Consider the following 13031-nt stretch of genomic DNA (forward strand, 5'->3'; position numbering starts at 1 on the left):
AAAACTTCATTTCATTTTTATCTTTACCTAACATAAAATTCCACTTCGCCAAAAAAGTTGAGGGGTATCCCGGGCTACCCCTCGGCCACACATAAATCTGCCCCTAAAGACCAGGCATCATAGACCTTGTAACTTAGACCAGCATCAAGCCGATCTTGAGCAGCCCCTAGACTTGACCAACCCGTACTAAAAGACGACCAGTTTAAACCTAAAAGTTTTGACCCTGTTAGCCAACCCGCTCGACCACCTATTATAGCCACCTCTACCCTAGATTATACTACTATGGTAATAAAGTAGAAAAAAATGTATATGTATTTGTTAGAAGAGATCGAAATTCGTAATTTAGAACCTTGATGAGTTCCTCCTGCATTTCAAGGAACTCCAACTTTCTCCTTCTCTCTGAAACAAAATCCTCAGATGACAAGGCAGTAACACCAACAGTGTCTACAACTTCATCTGGCAATGAAGACAATGTGGCTCTTACAACTTCCTCGGGCTTCAACTTTCCAAACACAGTAAAGGCTCTGCAACAATCATGAAACACCAGATATTTATAAGAATTGTTTTGTTTTGTTTTACTTGATACTTTTTAGTGAATGGAGGAGAATGTTCACAGTTACCTGGAAAGAATCAAGAGCGAAGATGAAACAGAGTGATTAAGAGATAAATCCAACCAATCACAGAGCTGCAGAAAAGGTTCACGAAGCTCATCTTCAGAAAGAGCATCCACACCACCCTCTGCTTGAATAATCCTGTCATCATTCTTTATCCTACAAAAACGACATAATTGTAACTTGTAAGTGTAGGGATAACCAGCATTTCAACAGCTTTTTAAATGATAACAAAAGAAATACCATTGTAATCTTTTGCGCAGCATGTATCGCAAGTAAGTGACTGTTCCGTAAGGTTGGATACCCATATACTTGCACATGTTTACTAAACGCGGCCTAACAGCAGCAACCATTTTAAGAAAACAACATGAGGTTAGTAGGTTATTATTGATAATCACATTATACTCAAGTAATACTGCTGCAGAAATGATTAAACATCAGACCTGCTGATATTATCGAGGGTAAGTTCGTCATTGAACAACTTTGCAAATCCCAAAATTTCATCATTAGCAACAGAACCACCTGTTCTGACCTGTATATCAGTTTGTAAATGAAGCATATTTCAAGAAAGAACTATGAACTATAAAGTAGGGCTATCGAACTATAACTACAAGCTTGCCTTGCTCAAAAAAATCATCAAGATCTTCTGTTGTTTTCTTGATTTCACCACTCCTAGTATTTTGAACCTCTTTGGCCATCTCTTTAACTGTATCCTTAAGAAACTTTGCATATTCTATTCTTGCATTTAGCTTCCTTTTTAATGCTTCCTAAAGGTAACCATAATCAAGAAAATATAACATTTAGTTAACATGTTCATTTCATATAAGCTTCTTAACCAGCAGTATTATAACTAAGATATGGAATTAATCTTATGTGACAAATTTATACTGTCTGAACCAACACCTGTTCTTTCATCTTGTCCTGAAAGGTAGAAGGCAGCATATTGGGGAACAATTTCAAGAATACAGGCAGCAAAATAACAATCAACATAAATGGGACAGTCGGGTTGACTTGGGTTGCCCTAAACACCTTTTGTTCCAAAAACTCTTTATTATTAATAAAATTGTGTGATAAATATATATTTTGAGAAACCTCATATATGTTTTATATGAACTTTGGCCTGCACCCATTTAACTTGTTCAGTCCATTTAACCAACGTCTTTTATGGCTATTTAATACCCATGGGCCCATTATAGATTAAGCTCAAACCTAGGCGCCATCGATTCGGTCCCCAAACAAAAGGTTTCTCTCAACTGTACCAACTAATTTGATCTGTTTAGAATACCTGTGCTTTCTAATACCGTCACAGCTCCATTCAAATCAATTGCAGGTGATATTTTGCGCTGTAAAACTCAAACCTATGACAACTTCATCTAACCAAAATATTATTACTCGATTGGAACCATCAAAATTTGCTTACATATAAAGACATACCCCAAAGACCATAATACTAAATTCTTCATCTTAAAATCATCACTCGATTACCAAGCTGCCAAAAGATAAAAAATTATTAGATACATTTCATATTGTGTGTGCTAAGTTAGGTGAATTGTTGCTGCTTTTATAACATGATATTCATTTGAAACATCTAGTATAATGGTCTGCTTTCAAAGTGGAACAAAATAGAAAGCCAAAGAAACATAAAAAATCAAACTGATGGAATCAAAGCATACCGTCAAATGTCAATATTCCACTCATCCACTTGTGTCTCTTCTGTTTGACTGTTTCCTCACTCCACCGCCACCGTGCTGCCAGTTCTGGGCGGAAAACAATAAACATAAAGATAACGATTTAGGAAAGATGAGCCGAAAGTCAGATTAGGAAACAGGTCAAAAGAGTTATTATGTGCGGGTTCACCAGATGCGACGGCTAGGGATCCATCTGCACACCACACTGTCACGGGATGGGGTCATGGATTCGAAATCGAATGAAAGTAACACCCTAGTTCTGGTGAAATCCCCGCTTTTCCTCGTCTCACGATCTCCTGAAACCCTAGTTTTAAACATGCTTAAACCCTGGATTCAATTTAATAACGCAAACATCAGTCTAATAGATAAAATACACAATACGCAAAGTTAATTAGGGTTTCAAATGTACCTGAATCGCATACACAGCACCTAGATCTGAATCTCTTGGATCTGAATCTCCTTGGATCTGAATCGCTTGGATCGTGCGAGAGAGAGAGAGAGAGAGAGCAGATGGAAAGGCGGATCTGAATAGCTTGGATCGCGAGAGAGATAGCAGAGATCTGGATCTGGAATCGCCAGAGAGAGAGAGAGAGAGAGACTGGTGAGATGTGAGGTGTGAGAGAGATGAGAGAGAATGAAGGGGAAAGGTGGATCCGTGTGAAAACAACATCATCCGTCAGATCACGATCCGTGTGAAGAAATGAAAGAAAATGGACGGCTGATGATAGATTCGGGTAAAGGGTAAAAGTTTTGGAGGGCATAATTGGAATTGTAAATTATATTGTGCTTTAGAGGGTTGTACAGCATGCTTTAGGGGTATTTTAAGGGAATTTTTATGGACTTTAAGAAGTCCTTTGGATATGCTTTATAAAGTAGTATAGATATATATATATATATATACATATAGTTACAAGTGAAATAAAATATAAATGAAAATAAACAAAACAGAAACTCTAGAAAAGTGTTATGAATATACTGATTTGGTATAAAGCGACCTATAGGATCAAATCCGTAAACTCGCACAACATTTTTATGATAATAATAATAATTTTATAATGAAAATATTATATGCATTTATTTCAAATTAATAATAGTAATAAATATTATTGACAACTTTAACAAAAATAATTTTCTGCGTTTTGTATTGTTTTTATGTTATCAAAATTGATGTTTTAAAAAGGTCGTTGTTAATTAGAACAAGTTGGTTTATTATATATATATATATATATATATATATATATATATATATATATATAGTTACAAGTGTGTGACACCCCAGGAAAACCAGGAAACCTCACAACTTAACTAGTTCCTCAGTAACCAGGTGCTAAATTTCGGGACGAAATTTTCTTAACAGGGGGAGAATGTGACAACCCTCAAAATTTCATGTATCCGTACGGTCCATTAATGTTAATTAAAGTGTTTAATGACTGTGCTGAATTACTTAACTGCTTTCTGATTATTGCGTCGTACTTACACGTGCTTGTTAACATACTAGTCTTGTGCAGAAAATTTGACTAAATGGTCCTGAATGTTTTCCTAAGTGTTGGGAATTAAAAGTGTTACAAAAATATATATAAAAGACACTTCACGGAATAATTTAACACTTTAACGGAACGGTATCTAACCGGATAACCGGACATTACCCTGGACACCAAATTTTTGCCAAATACATTGTTTAAATATTCCTTGACTAGTCGTGATCCCTGAACATCCTAACACTCACTAAATATCAAGTAACTAATATATGTAAACATATACTTGGAAACTAACTAATGTTTACCAACTTAGTTAAAATTTTACATCAAGCCCCCCCCCCCCCAAACCGAATTCGGTCCTAAGGGACCCACCATATTTTCGCCACCTTACCTATTAGATTATATCTAATATTTTAATTGATTGGTTACTTGATATGTTAGACAAAATATTACATGAAAAGATTATAAGTATGGGCACCAAGATCACCGTATCATTTCATTCACCACTTCACTCCAACTCCCTCATCTCTCTCTCCCTCTCTCGGCCCTCACTAGAACCACCACCACCACCACTTTATCACCATCATCTTCATCCATTCCCAAGCTCCATTCAAGTGGTAGAAGGTGCCTTGTGAAGGTGAAAGCTTGAGGAACTTGAAGGAACTTCATTTCTTGTTTTCTCACACCCTTTTCATCATCCTTTTCACTAGAGATCTTCCCTAGCTTTAAGCTAGTAGTAAGTTCTTGATTTACTCTTGTTTACTTCCATTTTCAGTAGCTAAAAGTTGATGTATGATGAATATTACAAGAACACTAAGAATAAGAACTAAAAACATGAACATAAAGCATTACATAAGGTTTACATAATGATGTAATATGATGATTATGTGCTGATTAGGGTTACACGGTATGAATGACTTATAACCTGCTGTAAGTGTGTATGAGAATCGTTGTTGTTCGCTAAACATGTTAACGGAATCAATTGAACACGCGTTAGAAAGTTAGGAGTTGAAAACAGAAAGCTGGTTGGTGTTTACAGCCAACTTCAGTTGGCTGTAACCAGATCATAACTTAACGAAAAACTGATTTTCTTGAGTCTATAACGTGCTACTTCAAAATACAGTTCTAATGGCACTGGAATCATAATTTTTGGACTTCGTCTACTATTTTTAAAGGTCTGTTTTTGGAAAGCAACTCAAGCTGCGTTTTTACTGCAGAAAATATGTGTTATGTTTTTCATGATAACTTGAAATCTGTGTAGAATTAGGTCATGAAATTTGTACTGTAGATGGACACTGATGTCGTTGTAACTCCCACACTGGAATTTCGTCAATTGGACTTGAGATGTATTTTTAATAAATTATTCCGTGGACTGCAGTCAGAAAGTGATGAATCTGATTGCAGTCTGATAAATGATTTTTAATAAAATATTGGTAATGAATTGGATCTCGAGATTTTTACACAATAATATTTGGATCCTTTAGCACCTTCTGTAGAAAGTTGAGAATTTTTAGAGTAAGTTAACTGTTTTATTAAAATGCTCGAAAACAGCCCAGTTTTGGATATTAAAGCTGAAATGACATAAGTAGTAAATTGCGTGTCTAAATGTCGAGTATGTTATCTGAGGATGATCTAATATGTTATATGTCAATGAAAATATTATTGTGCAATATTGTATGCTTGTTCTTGAGTAGCTATAGATGGAATGTTTATATGAGCGTGAACTATTGAAGTGAATGAATGTTATGTAGTAGATACGTGTAGGAACTTTGTGCTCTATTTGAAACCACTAAACGCCATATTTGGACGTGATTGACTGACCTTGACTGTTAGCTATATTTGAGAGTCAAACCAAGCAACCAAAGGTGAGTTCACACACTTTCTAAGGCATGGGATTCCTGGTGGTTTGGGAATGGGTTAAAGAATTAAAACGGAACCTACATATCCCCCTTGTGTAACATTTGTGCTTGTAATCATTATGAACAGTTCAATTATCAATAAAACAATGTTATTTGATCCCAATGTTTTTTTGGTTATGTTTTACATTTTTCATGTTTTGACTTTTGTTCAATTTTAAACTCTACATCGCTTTCTGGAGAATTTTACGCAAACTGGTGCGTAAACATACTCAGTTTAATGCGACAAAAACTCTGGAATGTCAACATATACTCAACATACCTTAAATAACCTTTACATAACTTAGAAATAAGTTTTGAAGGCTTTGGTATGGCAAAAACAAGTTAATTCGCTTACAGGGACTAAATTTGACAAACTGCGAAAGTATGCCAATTTGAACTGAAACAGACATTCCGGAACATGACCATAAGTTAAACATACCAAATCCTCTCCATAGGTTAGAAATAGGCTTTGAGGTGTTCGGTGTGCTAAAATAAACTTTTGGATCATTTAGGGGCTAAAAGTGTCAAAAAGTGCATAAGTTTGCATTTTCGCGCATAACTTACGTTCTGAATACATCCGGACATCCAAAAAATTTATGTAAGCATCTTAATATTATGCCTTAGTGTTTGGCATGAGAAAAATCCATTCGTCGCGCAATTTGGATCGTTTTTCGCGCTTATGCACATTCCGTCGTAATTAACTGAACATCGCGATCGTACGGCCAAACGGACCAACATCCGACATATTTTTGAGCATGTTCATGTCCTCAATGTTTAGGCATCATTTTAGGGCCTTAAAGATGGCTTAACGGGCCTTGAACGTGTCAGAAATGGCCTTAAACCATAACAGGGACCTAAACTGTCATTTTTGAAACTTGACTTTTGATCAGAACCTCCAGGCGACCCGCGTAAGCCTAGGGGCAACCTTCACGCGGGCCGCGTCAGCCCTGCAGATACAGAAACTCGTTTTTCTTGCTGAAAATGGCCTTTCAAGCATCCAAGTGGCAATGCCTCTTCACAATCTCTAGGTTTGGGGTCACATTTTGATACCACAACATTTTGACAAGTGTACAAATGAGATCAAGGCACGATATTCAAGAAACGATCCTAACGGTCTTGCATATCCTATAAATGGCCCCCCCATTCTTGTTTAAACCCACAAATCTGATCAAAGAGCTCTAAGTTGATGTCATTGCTTCATACCTGAGCTCCTGGATCAAGATTAGCTTTCGGGGACCCTTCGTAAGTGTTCTTTCGTTCTTTTAATCGCTTTCTAGTCCTAAAGTCAAACTATGTTTGACTTTCTGCGTTGACCAGCCTATGGTCAACACGGAGTTCATTTGAACTTCATAACGTCAGCGTGATCACGATGGTTATAGTCCCTAGTGACTACACCTACTGATCACCACGTTATCTAAGCTTAGTGACGAGTCGTAGTTTCGGCCAAAATGTGCATTCTTGCGTATTTTGTAACCAAACTACTCGTGGGTATCAAAACCGTTTGTTTTGATACCAAACTTGTTTTCTAAACTTAGTTAAGCATGTTCTAACATGCTTAGCTCGTCACTTTTAGTTTAGTGCTTATATAGGGTCGTAAGGTAAGCGATCTAAACAATCGCTTATACTTTCGGACCCGACCCATTTGGTCGATCATTAGGATCCGAACAAACACATTAGGTGACCATAGTTGTATAGGGAATAACCTTCCGAGGTTATACCTTATGGTCACGACGTTAGGCGTTCCAAACGCGTTTTACGCAAACGACGCGTTAAGGTAGCATAAGCTACCTAAACAGGTCGTAATGGGTCGTAAGCACTTAGGTTAGGTTTCATTTTAGTATAAAGGCTTTGTTAAACCATATTACACGAGTCTCTATACTCGTTTGGGTTACGAACCCGCATACTATCCGATCCTCCGATTTAGGTCCGGTATATTAACATAGTTACCTATATTAGGTGCCGTTTGATATCCGTGATCTCTAGCATTATTTGGTTGTTATACAAGAACTTCAAAGCAATCTCAAGTGAGTACATAGACCCCTCTTTTACTGTTTTCCAAACATTTTGGGGTGAAACACATGTGCCTACTTGTTACTTTCGTTCCTTTCATGCTTTCATATCATATGCTTGTTATGTTCAATAGTACACTTATAGTACCCGATTTCATTGTTTTTATGCTATGTATGCCCAGTGTGTGCATATTTAGTACATCATTTTACATTACATTTTATGCTATGTATGCCCGTTGTGTGCGTACTTAGTACATCATTTTACATTACATTTTATGCTACGTATGCCCATTGTGTGCATACTTAGTACATTTATTCATCACATGCTTACATTTCGGGTATGACATTTGGTTTGCTTAAATTAAACAATGTACATTCATTAACATTAGCTACGCCGCTCGTTAGTAGGTAATGGTACCATAGGACTTGACAACTCCCATTCCTGAATTCTCGGGTTTGTTTGGATTTGAAGGAATGACCAAATTCGATAAACAATAACACATATAGACCTTTAATTTGTTTAAAGGTCTATCACCACAGTCACAAAGGCTTGAATGTATGCATTTTCACAATACCGCATAAATGTTTGTATCAGTATAGCATGCAATTTTTCCACAAAACATAACTTTGAATTAAACTATGTTTAATTCAATACCCTGTCTTTGTGCATTTTTACCTATGGCCTAGTTGATATATTTCACATGCCATACATGATATTTTGGATACATATTATATGATTTACATTAAACATAAACAATTTGACATTGATATACACATTTGGTGGTTTACATTAGACATGAACATTTTGATATGGTTTACACAATAACACTTGACAATTGATTTATACATAAACAATTTACATGGTGGTTGGTTTGGGTAAATGATTTGAGTAACGAGGCATGTGTAATATGATACAAACATGGTGGATACGCCGCTGGTACTTCCTATATATAAGTGTTTGTATCATATTACATATCGTAGCGTTATCTAAATCATTTCAGTATAGACATATTACATTTTACACAAATAACATATTCTTCACAAGACATTATTTTTACAAACCACTTATCTTATACAAACTCATTTTACTAGGTTATTCACTTAACCTTACATTTAATTATACATGTCATCTGATCTTATCGTTTTTCAAATGATTTACAAGACAAAGCAAATTACAAGGTTCATGACTAAACATTTTCTCAAACATAAGTCATGAATTCTATTTTCACAAAACCTATGTATCTCACAGGCATTTTTATGCTGACGTACCTACTTTCACATGTGTTTTCAGGAGCTGTTGCTTAGGATGATGATTGTGACACTAGGGCAGACCTGTGCCTTAGAGACATAAAACGAAGATAGACGTAGTTTAATTATGTTATAAACTCTTTATTTCCTGTTTGATGACAATGTAACACGCTTGTTTGATAAATAAAAATATAACTTTGTATGCCATGGTTGTGAAACAAATACTTCTGTCTCAACACTCCCCGACGTTTCCGCCGCGGTTGCATGTTATACGCGGTCGGGGTGTGACAGAAGAGTTGGTATCAGAGCCAATGGTTATAGGGAATTAGGTTATTAGTAATGCTTTGACCTAGACTATAACTTTCTAGGACCCTAACACAAGTTATCTTGTGGTTAGATTTTAAAACATGCACTTCACCTATCCTTAAGTGATAACCACAACGAGAACTTCGATTCCGAATCCGCTTTGAAAGTTAATCATCTGTTCTAGGATGATTGATTACTAGGTTTTGAACCCTCTGTTATAAGGTTTTGAACCTTTTTGAATTTTCAAAAATCTCGTCAAAGTTTTGGGTTTTAATAGTGTGAACGCGTGCAAACTGGAAGAGTGAATGCCTGTACCCTAGGTTTTCTGTCTAAGGCTAGAGTGTTCGTACAAATCCACATAATCGGACCAGTCACTCTTACCTGGGAACTCTTGGGGTGAGTGTTCACTTATAGGCGAACATGTCTTCGCGATGCATTGTTTTGACCCGTTTACTTTGATTAGACACTGTGTATCGTTTGTTTGCTTTGTGATGCGGACGAATAACCACCATCTTTGCTTTTGTTGAAATTGATTCATCTCATTCTCTTCATCCAATCATCTCACTCGTTTTCTTTCATGTTTTCCTCTTTTAGAATGCCTCCTCGACGCGAAAACCAGATAGCGACTGCCGAACTGGCAGAAATCATTGCGCAGCAAATGGCTGCTCAATTCCCAAATCTCTTTGCTCAATGGAACCAAGCCAACAACAACAACAATGCTCCATGCAATTTCAAGAGTTTTAACTGGGCTTCTTCAATGGTTCGAGAACATTGAGAATACATTCCGTCACTTGCAGTGTCCTGACAATCACAAGGTCGAGTTTTCTTCGAGTGTGTTTCAGAAGAGGGCTCTTACGTGGTGGAACGGGGTTATGAGGGATCGTGGTGCAGAAGTTGCCCTAGCTCAGACATGGGCTGAACTTAGGGCACTAATGATGAGGGAGTTCTGTCCTCATCATGAACAGCGAGCTTTGGAGAAAGAGTTTGATGACTTAAAACAATACAGTGGCGAGCACCGGGCATATACTGATAGGTTTGAGGAGTTGAGTCTGCTTTGCCCGACAATGGTTGCCCCACTCGACAAGGCCATCGAAAGGTACACCGACGGCCTACCTGACTCGGTACAAGACATCATTACTGGTAGTAACCATACCACACTCCGTCAGGCGATCGAGTTAGCAGCGACACTGACTGAGTCGCAGATGCGAAAGGGAAAGCTGTACAAAAAGGGTGACAAGGGTAAGAAGCAGGCAGCTGACAAAGAAGATAGCAAGAAAGGTCAAAATAAGAAGAGAAAGGATTCTGTTTCCTCAAGGGGGTCAAGGAAGCGTAAGGCTTCCCAAAATTTTGCTGTCACTGCCCAGGTTAACCAGGCAGCTCCCAACCAACCCGCACAGCCTCCAGCGAAGAAACCTTATGCAGGGAATGCACCTTTGTGCAATAGATGCAATGGTCACCATCAGCCTCAATTTCCGTGCCGTATCTGTACTAACTATGGGAAGCCAGGTCATCTTGTTGGTGTTTGTCGTTTTGATCAGAATCAGGAAGTTCAGAACCCGGTTCAACAAGTTGCTCAACCCCTTGCTCAGCAACAAGGTCAAGCTGCACGACCTCATTTTCCTCCTGGTTTGTGCTACAATTGTGGGGATCTGACCCACTACAGAAACCGGTGCCCAAGGCTAGCCAACCAGAATCAGAATCAGGCTCAGGCTCGAGGTCGAGTCTTTAACATGAACGCACAAGAGGCACAAGCAGATGATAATGTGGTGAACGGTACGTTCTTTATTAATAATCAGCCAGCATCTGTTCTTTTTGATTCGGGTGCCGATAAGAGTTTTGTGTCGTTATCTTTTGAACCATTGCTTCGCATGTCTAGAACGAAACTAGGTAAACCATTGACAGTAGAAGTGGCGAGCGGTGAACCCATTGATCTTAATTCTGTACTCCGCAACTGCCAATTGAACCTTAACAACCATCTTTTTCCTATTGACCTCACGCCTATGCAACTTGGAAGCTTCGACGTTATTGTGGGTATGGATTGGTTAGCTAAGCATCGCGCAGAGGTAATTTGTTTCGAGAAGATTGTTCGTGTGCCACTTTCGACAGGCGAGATCCTACAAGTTTGTGGTGAGAAACCTGCTGGTGGTCTTAAACTCATGTCTTGTTTTAAAGCTCGGAAGTATCTGCGAAAGAACTATGTGGCCTTTTTGGCACAAGTTGTAGCAGATAAGGGCAAAGGTAAATCTATTCAAGATATTCCTATTGTTTGGGATTATTCTGAGGTATTCCCTGAAGATCTACCTGGTCTAACCCCAGCACGCCAAGTCGAGTTCCGTATTGATCTTGTACCTGGTGCAAATCCCATTGCCAGAGCTCCATATCGTCTTGCACCGTCTGAGATGCAAGAATTGTCTAAGCAGCTTCAGGAACTCTCTGACAAAGGCTTTATCCGTCCTAGCTTTTCACCTTGGGGTGCTCCCGTTCTTTTTGTCAAGAAGAAGGATAGATCTTTTAGGATGTGTATCGATTATCGTGAGCTTAACAAGCTTACCATCAAAAATCGATATCCCCTACCTCGCATTGATGATCTCTTTGATCAATTTCAAGGCGCTTCTTACTTTTCAAAGATTGATCTGCGACCTGGATATCATCAACTCCGTGTGCATGAAGAAGATATTCCCAAGACAGCGTTCCGCACTCGTTATGGGCATTATGAGTTCACAGTCATGCCATTCGGTTTGACTAATGCTCCTGTTGTTTTCATGGACTTGATGAATAGGGTCTGCAAGCCTTATTTGGATAAGTTCATCATCGTTTTCATTAATGACATTTTGATATATTCTAAGACACGAGCTGATCATGAGCAACATCTTCGTTTTCCTTTGGAACTCCTAAAGAAAGAGCAACTTTTCGCCAAATTCTTCAAGTGTGAATTCTGGCTTAAAGAGGTTCAATTCTTAGGACATATTGTCAACGAACAAGGTATTCATGTAGATCCATCCAAGATCAGTGCGATTAAGGATTGGGATACGCCTACTACTCGTACTGAAGTTCGTTCTTTTCTTGGTCTTGCGGGTTATTACCGCCGCTTCATAGAAAATTTCTCGAAGATTGCAGTTCCTCTAACTGCTCTAACTCAGAAGAACAAACCCTTTGTTTGGGGATTCAAGCAAGAGGAAGCGTTTCTGACTTTGAAGCAAAAACTTTGCGACACGCCTATTCTAACCTTGCCCGAGGGCAATGATGATTTCGTCGTTTATTGCGATGCATCTAAACTAGGCCTTGGCTGCGTCCTGATGCAAAGAAACAAGGTCATAGCATACGCATCGAGGCAGTTGAAGGTACATGAGAAGAACTACACCACTCATGATCTTGAGTTGGGTGCAGTTGTCTTCGCTCTTAAGATTTGGAGACACTATTTGTACGGTACAAAATGTGTGGTTTTCACAGACCACAAAAGTCTCCAGCATATCTTCAATCAGAAAGAACTCAACATGAGGCAGCGACGTTGGGTAGAGCTTCTAAACGACTATGACTGCGAAATTCGCTACCATCCTGGTAAGGCGAACGTAGTAGCCGATGCTTTGAGTCGCAAGGAACGTACTAAGCTTCATTGTGTTCGTGTTCAATCTGATATTTAAGCTCAATCTGATATCCAAGCACGTATTTCTCAGGCTTAACAATCTTGTGTTTCACAAGGTTTAATGGATAAGGAATTTCCCTATCACATAACACCTGATTTGGAACTGAAGGACAATGGATCGTATTACTTCATGGACCGTTTATGGGTCCC

General features: G+C 38.3%; 1 long non-coding RNA gene across 1 annotated transcript; it reads right to left on the minus strand.

Annotated features, from left to right (window-relative positions):
- Nucleotides 1–696: 696 nt before the first annotated feature.
- LOC110866200 lies at nt 697–1126 on the minus strand. The gene is made up of 3 exons (XR_002551221.2): nt 1055–1126; nt 855–947; nt 697–770 (listed from the first exon to the last, which is right to left on the minus strand). It is a non-coding gene; the product is annotated as an uncharacterized LOC110866200 (long non-coding RNA).
- Between the last annotated feature and the right edge of the window lie 11905 nt (nt 1127–13031).

The sequence above is a fragment of the Helianthus annuus genome, chromosome 7, assembly GCF_002127325.2.
Source record: "Helianthus annuus cultivar XRQ/B chromosome 7, HanXRQr2.0-SUNRISE, whole genome shotgun sequence".
In the NCBI taxonomy this organism is placed as follows: Eukaryota; Viridiplantae; Streptophyta; class Magnoliopsida; order Asterales; family Asteraceae; genus Helianthus; species Helianthus annuus.